Here is a 10105-nt window from a genome sequence, read left to right on the forward strand (position 1 = left end):
TGGAATGACTAGACTCTTGTTTTCTATGATTTGTAGCCTCTTCTTCAGTCACAAATATGGTATACAACTTTCAGAGATGTCCATAATGCTTTACATCATATTCAGAACCAGAGCTGAGTCTTAAATCTGTATCAGGTTTGGTGTTTTCATTGAGTTGGTTTCTAGACAATATCCCATTGCTGAAAAATACTTTTGTATTTTTAGTCAAGTTTGAGAAAACATAATCCTGTGGCAAGCATAGGAGTAACATGCCCCTGAGGAAGCATAGGAGTAGATGCCAGAAAACTTGCATGTCTTTTTTTCTCAATATAGTCTACGGCACCACTTTTTCATGACATCCAGTCCTATAATGAGACTATTTATGGTAGATCCGGATCAAAGGTTACCATTTTTTTTCAACTTGAACTTTTAAATTGTATCAATTTTAGCTTATTATTACATTTTGTAAAACCAGAAGCTTGGGATCACTTGGTGAATAAGGAATTGGCTGGACAGTTGCACTCAAAGAGTTGCGGTCAATGGCTCAATGTCCATGTGGAGACCAGTGACGAGTGCAGTTCCTCAGGGGTCAGTATTGGGACTGGTGCTGTTTAACATCTTTGTTGGAGACATGGACAGTGAGATCGAGTGTACCCTCAGCAAGTTTGCAGATGACACCAAGTTGTGTGGCGGTGTGGACACACTGGAGGGAAGGATGCCATCCAGAGAGACCTCGACAGACTTGAGAGGTGGGCCTGTGAGAACCTAGTGAAGTTCAACAAGGCCAAGTGCAAGGTCCTGCACATGGGTCAGGGTAATCTCAAGCACAAGTACAGGCTGGGCGGAGAATGGATTGAGAGCAGACCTGAGGAAAAGGACTTGGGAGTGCCGGTGGATGAGAAGCTCAACATGAGCCGGCAATGTGCGCTGGCAGCCCAGAAAGACAACCATATCCTGGGCTGCATCCAAAGAAGCATGGCCAGCAGGTCCAGGACAGTGATTCTTCCCCTCTGCTCTGCTCTCATGAGACCTCATCTGAAGTATTGCATTCAGCTCTGGAGTCCCCAACACAAGGAGGACATGGAGCTGCTGAAGTGAGTCCAGAGGAGCGCCATGAAGATGATCCGAGGGCTGGAGCGCCTCTGCTATGAAGACAGGCTGAGAGAGTTGGGGCTGTTCAGCCTGGAGAAGAGAAGGCTCCGGGGTGATCTTATCGCAGCCTTCGAGTACTTAAAGGAGGCCTACAGGAAAGCTGGAGAGGGACTTTTTACAAGGGCATGTGGTGACAGGACAAGGAGCAATGGATTTAAACTGAAAGAGGGTAGATTTTTTATTAGATATTAGGAAGTAATTCTTCACTGTAAGGCTGGTGAGGCAGTGGAGCAGGATGTCCAGAGAATCTGTGGCTGCCCCATCCCTGGAACTGTTCAAGACCAGGCTGGATAAGGCTTTTAGCGACCTGGTCTAGAAAAGGTGTCCCCGCCCACAGCGGAGAGGTTGGAACTAGATGATCTTTAAGGTCTGTTCCAACCCAAACCATTTTAATACCTATCCTGTATTTGATTTCTCTTCCCCTTTCTCGGACATACAGTATGAGAAGTATAACGCTGTTGGAAGTAATCTGTGTTAAACATTGCAGTTAAGTATGGGCAATTTCATGTTAATGAATTGTGCCTTGTGATTTAACTGGAAAATGATGATATTTAATTTAAAATTTTTCATTGCTATCTGAATTTATGTTTAGACCAGACAGTAACGATGCTGTAAGTATGCTCTAAACCTCTAAGAGATCCAAGTGTGATTCAAACCACATCAGAGACAGCCCAGACAGTGGAACAGCACACACTGAATTTACTTAGTAGATTATATGCAGTAGCATACCTTATGTCCTTTTACTGAGTAGAACAATTGAAGAAGTAAATCAGGAAAAAAAAGTCTGCTAAACTCACTACAGCCTCCTTTCAGGTGGTTGTAGGGAGCAATAACGTTTCCCCTCAGCCTCTTTTCCTCTAGGCTGAACAACCCCAGTTCCCTCCGCCACTCCTTATCAGATTTGTGCTCCAGACCCTTCACCAGCTTTGTTTGCCTTCCTTGGACATTCTCCTCAATGTCTTTTGTGTAATGAGAGGCCCAAAAATGAACACAGTATTTGAATTGCGGCTGACACACAGGGGGACAATCACTTCCCTAGTCCTGCTGGACCCACTATTTCTGATAGAAGCCTGGATGCTATTGGCCTTCTTGGCCATCTGGGCACACTGCTGGCTCATATTCAGCTGGCTATTGTCTAAGACCCTCAGGTCCTTTTCCACTGAGCAGCTTTCCAGCCACTCTTCCCCAAGCCTGTAGCGTTGCATGGGGTTGTTACTAGCCATATGCTGAGCCCTGTAGAACACCATTTATGACTGGCTGCCTACTGGATTTAACTCCATTTGCCACAACTATTTGGGCCTGGCCATCCAGCCGGTTCCTTCCCCAGCACACAGGATAGCCTGACAGGATTGTGATTCCCCGTATCCTCCTTCAAGCCCTTCTTATAAATGGATTTCAGATGTACTAACTTCCATTCAAATGGAACCTCTGTGGTTAGCATGGACTGCTGATAAATGATGGAAAGCGGCTTGGTGAGCTCTATGGTGCACCCCTTCAGGCCCCATAGACCTGTGTGTGTCTAAGTGGTGTAGCACGTTGCTAACCATTTCCCCTTGGATTATGAGGGCTTTGTTCTGCTCCCTATGTCTGTTTTTCTTACAGTTCAATTAGATTTTCCTACCAGTAGCTTCTATCAAAGCTTCTCCTTATCTGATTTGGTATCTTTTATATGAAAAATGATTAAATTCAGAAAGGAAATAGTCTGAAATATATACCCATTAAACAACTTTAACTCTTACTGCACATTCTTGGGGTAGTAGTAATGGTAAGGATTTTTTTTCCAATAAACATGACATTTTCTGACCATATACCCATAATTTTTCATTGAAATAGGCTCTTATTAATGGTATTTTTTGACAAGATGGCTTGTTTTCCAAGTCCAGCATAACTTACTGCTTTTAACTCCTAGTTCATGACAAAAATAAAGGAACAAATTGCTGTTCCGAGATTTATAGGTGGAAATTTAAAGTGAATCTTGGGAAATGAGTGGAGTTGCTCCAAATTTACTTGGTGCAACAGAAGGGTACTTTCTGGACATGCATAAAACTCTTGTATCTTTGCAACAGTCCAGGGAGGAATGTTGCACTTTTAAAGCGTTAATGTGATTGATGATGTTGGTAGACATTGGTATCTTCTAAGAAAGTTTTTTTTTTTCATTTTTCATTAGAAATGTTTAGAGTGACTCAGATCTTCAAGGAAATCAAAATAGTATATTTTCTTGGACGTTAGGAGAGATACACCTGCTTCAAGCTTCTCTATAGCCCAACACCTTTAAGTAATTTTAAACAAGCTCTGAGATATAGACCACAATAAATACTCCCGGGTCATCTGTTTTCACTCTGATGTCCCTCGCCAAACAGCAACATAAATCAGTTCCATAAGTTACACGTGATGTATACCCACGATCTCCCTACAGTTGAGATCAGAATTAGACTTTAAATTCCATGACAACAGCCAGTTAATGAAGTGAGTCTATTCTGCGTACTTCCTGCCTAATTGCAGATTGTAACACCCTGTCACAGAAGATCTATCAGAGCCTAAAATGTAAATGGGGTAATGGAACCATTCAAGATGTAATTGGGGCTCTTCTGTAAAACACCATGAGTATGACTGAGGAGATAATATGCAAAATGCTTCCCTACTACAGATATGTGTGCCAAGCTGTTAGGTTCAACAGTGCTATTGGCATTCAGTGATCATATGTAACTGCTCCAGTTCAGCCACTTTCTCCTAAAACATATTTTTGGATGCGCTCTCTCAAGTTAATAGGGAATTATAGGGATCTGGGGAGAATATTTAAAAGCTAGATCTTCTGATTTACTGGGTATATAGTGGGACAGGGCCTCTAACTGTTATGAAGGTGTTACACTTCTAGTCACTTTGTAGGTTGTAAGAAGAAAATTGTGAGAGAAGCTGCACAAAGCTGTCGACAGCAATGCTAATTGATGCATGCCACAGAGATCCAAAGGAGACATTTTTCAATCTAGCCTCACAAGTTAGGGATATATTTGTTTTCCTTTTGGGAATTATAGCCATTCAGATAAGATACTTTAGAGACTTCTGTAAGAAGAAGTGGAAGGGGAGATTTACTCAAACTATAGATCATTCACTTAATATATTTCCTTATTTCTAATGCATGGTTTGAAAAGATTTTTCTGATGCTTATAGTTAATTTTAAAGAATGTAGTTTCTTACTAGGGAATACATACAAAGACCTTATTAGGAATTCATTTGTGTCACCCATGATGAATGAAGGTTATAGAGTAAATGATCTTGAGTGCCATCATGTGGGACATACAAGACAACCAGGTGATCAGGCCCAGTCGGAACGGGTTTATGAAAGGCAGATCCTTCTTGACTAACCTGATCGGTTTCTGTGAGAAGGAGATGTGCTCAGTGGATGAGGGAAAGACTGTGGATGTTGTGTACCTAGACTTATTAAAGCCTTTGACACCATTTCCCACAGCATTCTCTTGGAGAAACTGATGGCTCATGGCTTGATCAGGCATACTTTTCTCTGGGTGAAAACTAGCTAGACAACCAGACCCAAAGGGTCATGGTGAATGGAGTGAAATCCAGCTGATGACAGGTCATAAGTGGTGTTCCCCAAGGTTCAGTATTGAGGCCAGTTCTGTTTAATATCTTTATCAATGATCTGGACAACAAGTTGGAAAGCACCTCTGGTAAGTTTGCAGACACCACCAAGTGGGGTGGGAGTCTTGATCTGCTTGAGGGTAGGAAAGTTCTACAGAGGGATCTGGACAGGCTGGATCGATGGGCTCAACAAGGCCAAAAGCCAGGTCCTGCACTTGGGTCACAACTACCCCATGCAATGCTACAGGCTTAGGGAATATTGTATTCAGTTTTGGGCCCCTCATTACACAAAAGACATTGAGTATGTCCAAGGAAGGGCAATAAAGCTGGTGAAGGGTCTAGAGCACAAATCTGATGAGGAGCACTGGAGGGAACTGAGGTTGTTTAGTCTGGAGAAAAGGAGGCTGAAGGGAGACCTTATTGCTCTCTACAACTATCTGAAAGGAGGCTGTAGTGAGGTGGGTGTTGGTCTCTTCTCTCAAGTAACAAGAAATAGGACAAGAAGAAATGGTCTCAAGTTGTGCAGGGGAAGTTTAGACTGGATATTAGGAAAAATTTCTTCACTGATTAGATTGTCCAGCATTGGAACAGGCTGCCCAGGGAAGTGGTTGAGTCATCATCACTGGAGGTATTTAAAAGACGTGTAGATGTGGTGCTTAGGGACATGGTTTAGTGGCGGACTTGGCAGTGCTGGGTTAATGGTTGGACTTGATGATCTTCAAGGTCTTTTCCAAGCTAAATGATTCTATAATTCTATAAAATTGTAAAGTGGAACAAATAATTTTCCTTTGGAGCAAAGAAAAAAGGAATAGCATTGAATGCTTTCTTTATTTTCAGTACAAAGTATAATCAGAACACACTGCAGTATTGAAAACAACCATATTAAACCAGATATCTGATTTCATTGGAGTAACAGATGCTTGGCTAATTCAAGATATCAACAAGGATGTGAAAACAGTGGGACATAAAGTTACCCCATGATGTGTCAGAGCTGGGGAAATTTTAAAAGATGCAAATCACTGAGTCACCAGCTTAATTGTGTGAACTGCTGCTACTTTCAAACTTGATGTTAAAAACTTTATTTTATCACTGTGTCCTTTCCTACATCAACAGCAATAGAAAGAGAGACTCTTGTAACTCTGATATTCCTAGTGTCTTCATTACTGCAGCCTCTGAATGTCTAAAACTTCTGGAATTTTTTCCAGAAAAAAAAAAAAAAAAAAGTCAAAGCTGACCTTGCTTATTACTTACCTTTTCCTCAGCCTTTATCTTTCCTGATTATTGGAGACTTGATTTGGGAAAGGCTGTGTATGTATCTTATTTGTTGCTATATTTCATGCTATTATTCTTGTAATCACTCTGTAGTATGTGGTAGCTTTGCTTTTCAAAGAAATAGAAGCACAGAAAAACCAAGATGTCAAAATGCACGTAAGATGTCATCAACAGAGGAAGGTATTTGAGCTCCTGATTCCTTGTGTGGTTTCCTCTTTAATTAGCTGAGCTATTTTGCTGATGGCTCAGTAAGACTACAAATGCTAAATATTTGTTTAAAATTCATTGTAACAATGAGCAGTGGGAAGATGAGGAACCACAAACGTGGGAAGGACAAGAAATATGATTTTTCTTTTAGCCTTCTGTGTTTATAAGTCTAAAATTCCCTACCTCAATACAGATTCCTGTTCAGCATGGCACAATGGATTACATCATGTAGCACAAAGCCATGCACACCTAATTTTTCTGGTCCACTGTAGAGAATCATAGAATCATAGAACCATAGAATGGCATAGGCTGGAAGGGACCTTAGAGATCATCTAATCCAACCTCCCTGTCATGGACAGGGATGCCTCTCAACTAGATCAGGCTACTCAAGGCTCCGTCCAACCTGGCCTTGAAGGCCTCCAGGGAGGGGGCATCCACAACTTCTCTGGGCAATTTATTCCAAAGTCTCACCACCCTCGTACTGAAGAATTTCTTCCTGAGATCTGATCTAAATCTGTTCTCCTTCAACTTAAACCCATTTCCCCTAGTCCTATCAGTAGACACTCTTGTAAAAAGTCCCTCCCCAGCCTTCCTGTAAGTTCCCTTCAGGTATTGGAAGGCAGCTATTAGGTCCCCCCGAAGTTTGCTCTTTTCAAGGCTGAACAATCCCAGCTCCTGCAACCTGTACTTAAAGCAGAGGTGCTCCAGCCCCTGGATCATCTTTGTGGCCCTCCTCTGAACACGCTCTGAACAAATCTATGTCTCTCTTATGGTGGGGACACCAGAACTGGACGCAGTATTCAAGGTGGGGTCTCACAAGGGCAGAGTAAAGGGGAAGAATCACCTCTCTTGACCTACTGACCAAGCTTCTCTTGATACATCCCAGGATGCAGTTGGCCTTCTGGGCCGCATGAGCTCACTGCCAGCTCATGTTGATCTTCTCATCTACAAACATTCCCAAATCCTTCTCTTCAGGGCTACTCTCAACCCACTCTGTGCCCAGTGTGTATTTGTGCCTAGGATTGGCCCGACCCAGGTGAAAGACCTTGCATTTTGTCTTGTTGAAGCTCATGCAGTTAGCACTGGCCCATTTCTCAAGCCTATCAAGGTCCCTCTGGATGGCATCTCTTCCTTCAAGTGAGTCCACGGCACCACACAACTTGGTGTCATCAGCAAACTTACTGAGGGTGCACTCAATGCCATCATCCATGTCGCTGACAAAGATGTTGAACAGCACTGGACCCAGAACAGACCCCTGAGGGACACTGCTTGACACTGGTCTCCATGTAGACATCACACCATTGACCACAACTCTTTGAGTGCAACCATGCAGCCAGTTCTTTATCCACCGAGTGGTCCATCTGTCAAATCCGTGTCTCTCCATTTTAGAGACAAGAATGTCTTGTCTAAATAGAGGTTTGAAATGTTCATTTCAAAACTGTGTTTCAAGAACAAGATTGGAGGTGGCATATGCAGAGTGTACATGGGATACAGGAATCTGGACATGATTGGCTAGGATGCTTAAAGATCTGGGCAAACATCACAAAAATCATTATATGCCAAACAAGTTCACAGTGCTGTGCAACATCTTAACAGGTTGATAATTTTCATATGCTAATAGATGTAAAACTAAATCATCCACTGCTTTTAAGAATATCTACAGATATGAGCTAACTTGCATACTACAGACTGAGCACTCAATTCCTCTAACAAACTCTTACTTCCAGCAGCAGCTCACTTTCTCTCACTTTTATGCTGGTTCTTGTATTCAGAAAATATTTCATTAAATGAATAATGTGGAGAAAGAAGCAACAATATCGGATATACAAAGAGCAATCAAAGGTTTCCCAACTGTTGACCGTAGTATTGACTAGACTGCGATTACAGAAGAAATAGAGCAAGGTGGAAAAACATAATGGGATAGATAACATCACAGTCCACCCTCTTTGAAAGCCCATGGCAAAACGAACTAGAGCCTTCTGCAAGTTGCCTGCTAGAGATGACACCCAGTGTTCTGGTTAGGCTGGGACAAAGTTAGTTTTTCTTTTTAGCAGCTAGAAGAGCTCTGGGTTTTGGATTTGGTCTGAGATTCGTTATGTGAAGAATGTTGATAGTGCACTGATGTTTACATTTGGCACTGAGACCTCAAGGACTTCTCAGCTTGCTCTGCTTTTGCTACACTCATGTGCAGGTGCATGGCAGGCTTGGGGCCAGCATATGATTTGAACCTAGATTTAGGATTGAGGGCTAAATTAGGCAATGAAATACTCCATATCATGCCCAGTATATAGACAAGGGTTGACTGGAAAGAAGGGCTCTTGCTTGTCTGGGGGCTCTTACTCTCAGACTCTTGGAGTGCTACGTCGCTCTCGCTCTCTTTTCAGGCCTCCTGCTCATCCAGGATTGTGGTGTCAGGACTTAGCTGTTTTGGGATCACTTGCTGGGATGGGACAGGCATTGGTCACCAGATGGTGAGCAATTATACTATGCATCATTTGTTTGTATATATTATTATCACTATACTTATTATTATTATCATCAAATTGTTCTTATCTCAACCCATGAGTCTCCTTCCCATCTCCTATTTAATTCTCTTCCCCATCCCCTGGGAGTTGGGGAGGATGAGTGAGTAGCTATGGGGCATTTAGTTGCTGGCCAGGCTTAACCATGACACCCTGTTCCTGTGGATCACTGCTCTCTTTACAGGAGAAAAAAATCTTGTAAACTCCAGCTTCTACTAATCCTCAGCCTCTGCCCCAAATCCACTTTCAAGTGCATGACAAGAGCAGTCATAGTTAGAAGAGCTTTCCTTTAGTGATCCCAGGGAAATCAGAAAGAGAGAGAACTTATGATCATGTTACAACAAAACAGGCTGAAACACATAAAAACTGTAAAACTTGAAAGACATAGAGGCAACAATCCTGTCCAGGATGCATATGAGACTGTCTGAGGAATGGGCCAAGGAATACACAAGAAAAATAAATATTCACAGTGGAAGAGAGGAGAAAATGTCAGGATTCCTAGGTTTCTTCAAACCCATTTGCTCTATGATTATGCTTCGCTCTTACGTCATTTAAACATTTCAATTCTGTGCCTTTGGTGAGTCAGATGATCAAATTCTATTAACTCCAAGATCTTGATCCTTACAAATTAATACTTTCTCCCTTGTCAATCATGCTACAATCTTCCTGTATGACAAGTCTGATGGCATGTAAATGCATGTGATTTACAACTCTTATCACTCTCTGCCATTAATTTCTGCACCTCCAATTTCAAATCCTGGCTTACACCCAGCTTCCTCTAACTAAACTGTGATAAGATGAATATCTTATTTGTAGTTTCTCATTATTTCTTAAAGCTGTTTCCTACCTTTCAATCTTTACTTGATGAATATAGCTGTCAAAAATCTGGGCATGAACCCAGAAATGAAGTTTCTTACATTATTTATATTAGCTATGTTGTTGGGATCTCTTTGCAGTTGCAGTTTGCTATTGTGAAGGACATTATAAACTATTTCAAATAAAGCCGTTAAAGACAAATGATGAAATAGCACAACTAGGTAATGTATTAGAATCATAGAATCATAGAATGATTAGGGCTGGAAGGGACCTTCAAAGGTCATCTAGTCCAACCCCCCTGCAAGGAACAGGGATATCTCCAACTAGTGGAGATATCTATTGTTTGCCACTCATCTGATCTTGCACACTAGCTTATACCTACTACCACAGATAAATTAAATTTCCGTTTTAGATGAGAAGAATCTTCTTTCTCATCTGAAATGAAGGTGTACAAAACTGTTTTGGTGAAAGGTTACTGCTTCTTAAAATAATATAATGATAATAATACTAATACTACCATATAATAATCACAAATTTTGGAAGAAAAGCACACATATTAAGCA

Source organism: Tauraco erythrolophus, chromosome 1 (genome assembly GCF_009769465.1).
Source record: "Tauraco erythrolophus isolate bTauEry1 chromosome 1, bTauEry1.pri, whole genome shotgun sequence".
Classification (NCBI taxonomy): Eukaryota; Metazoa; Chordata; class Aves; order Musophagiformes; family Musophagidae; genus Tauraco; species Tauraco erythrolophus.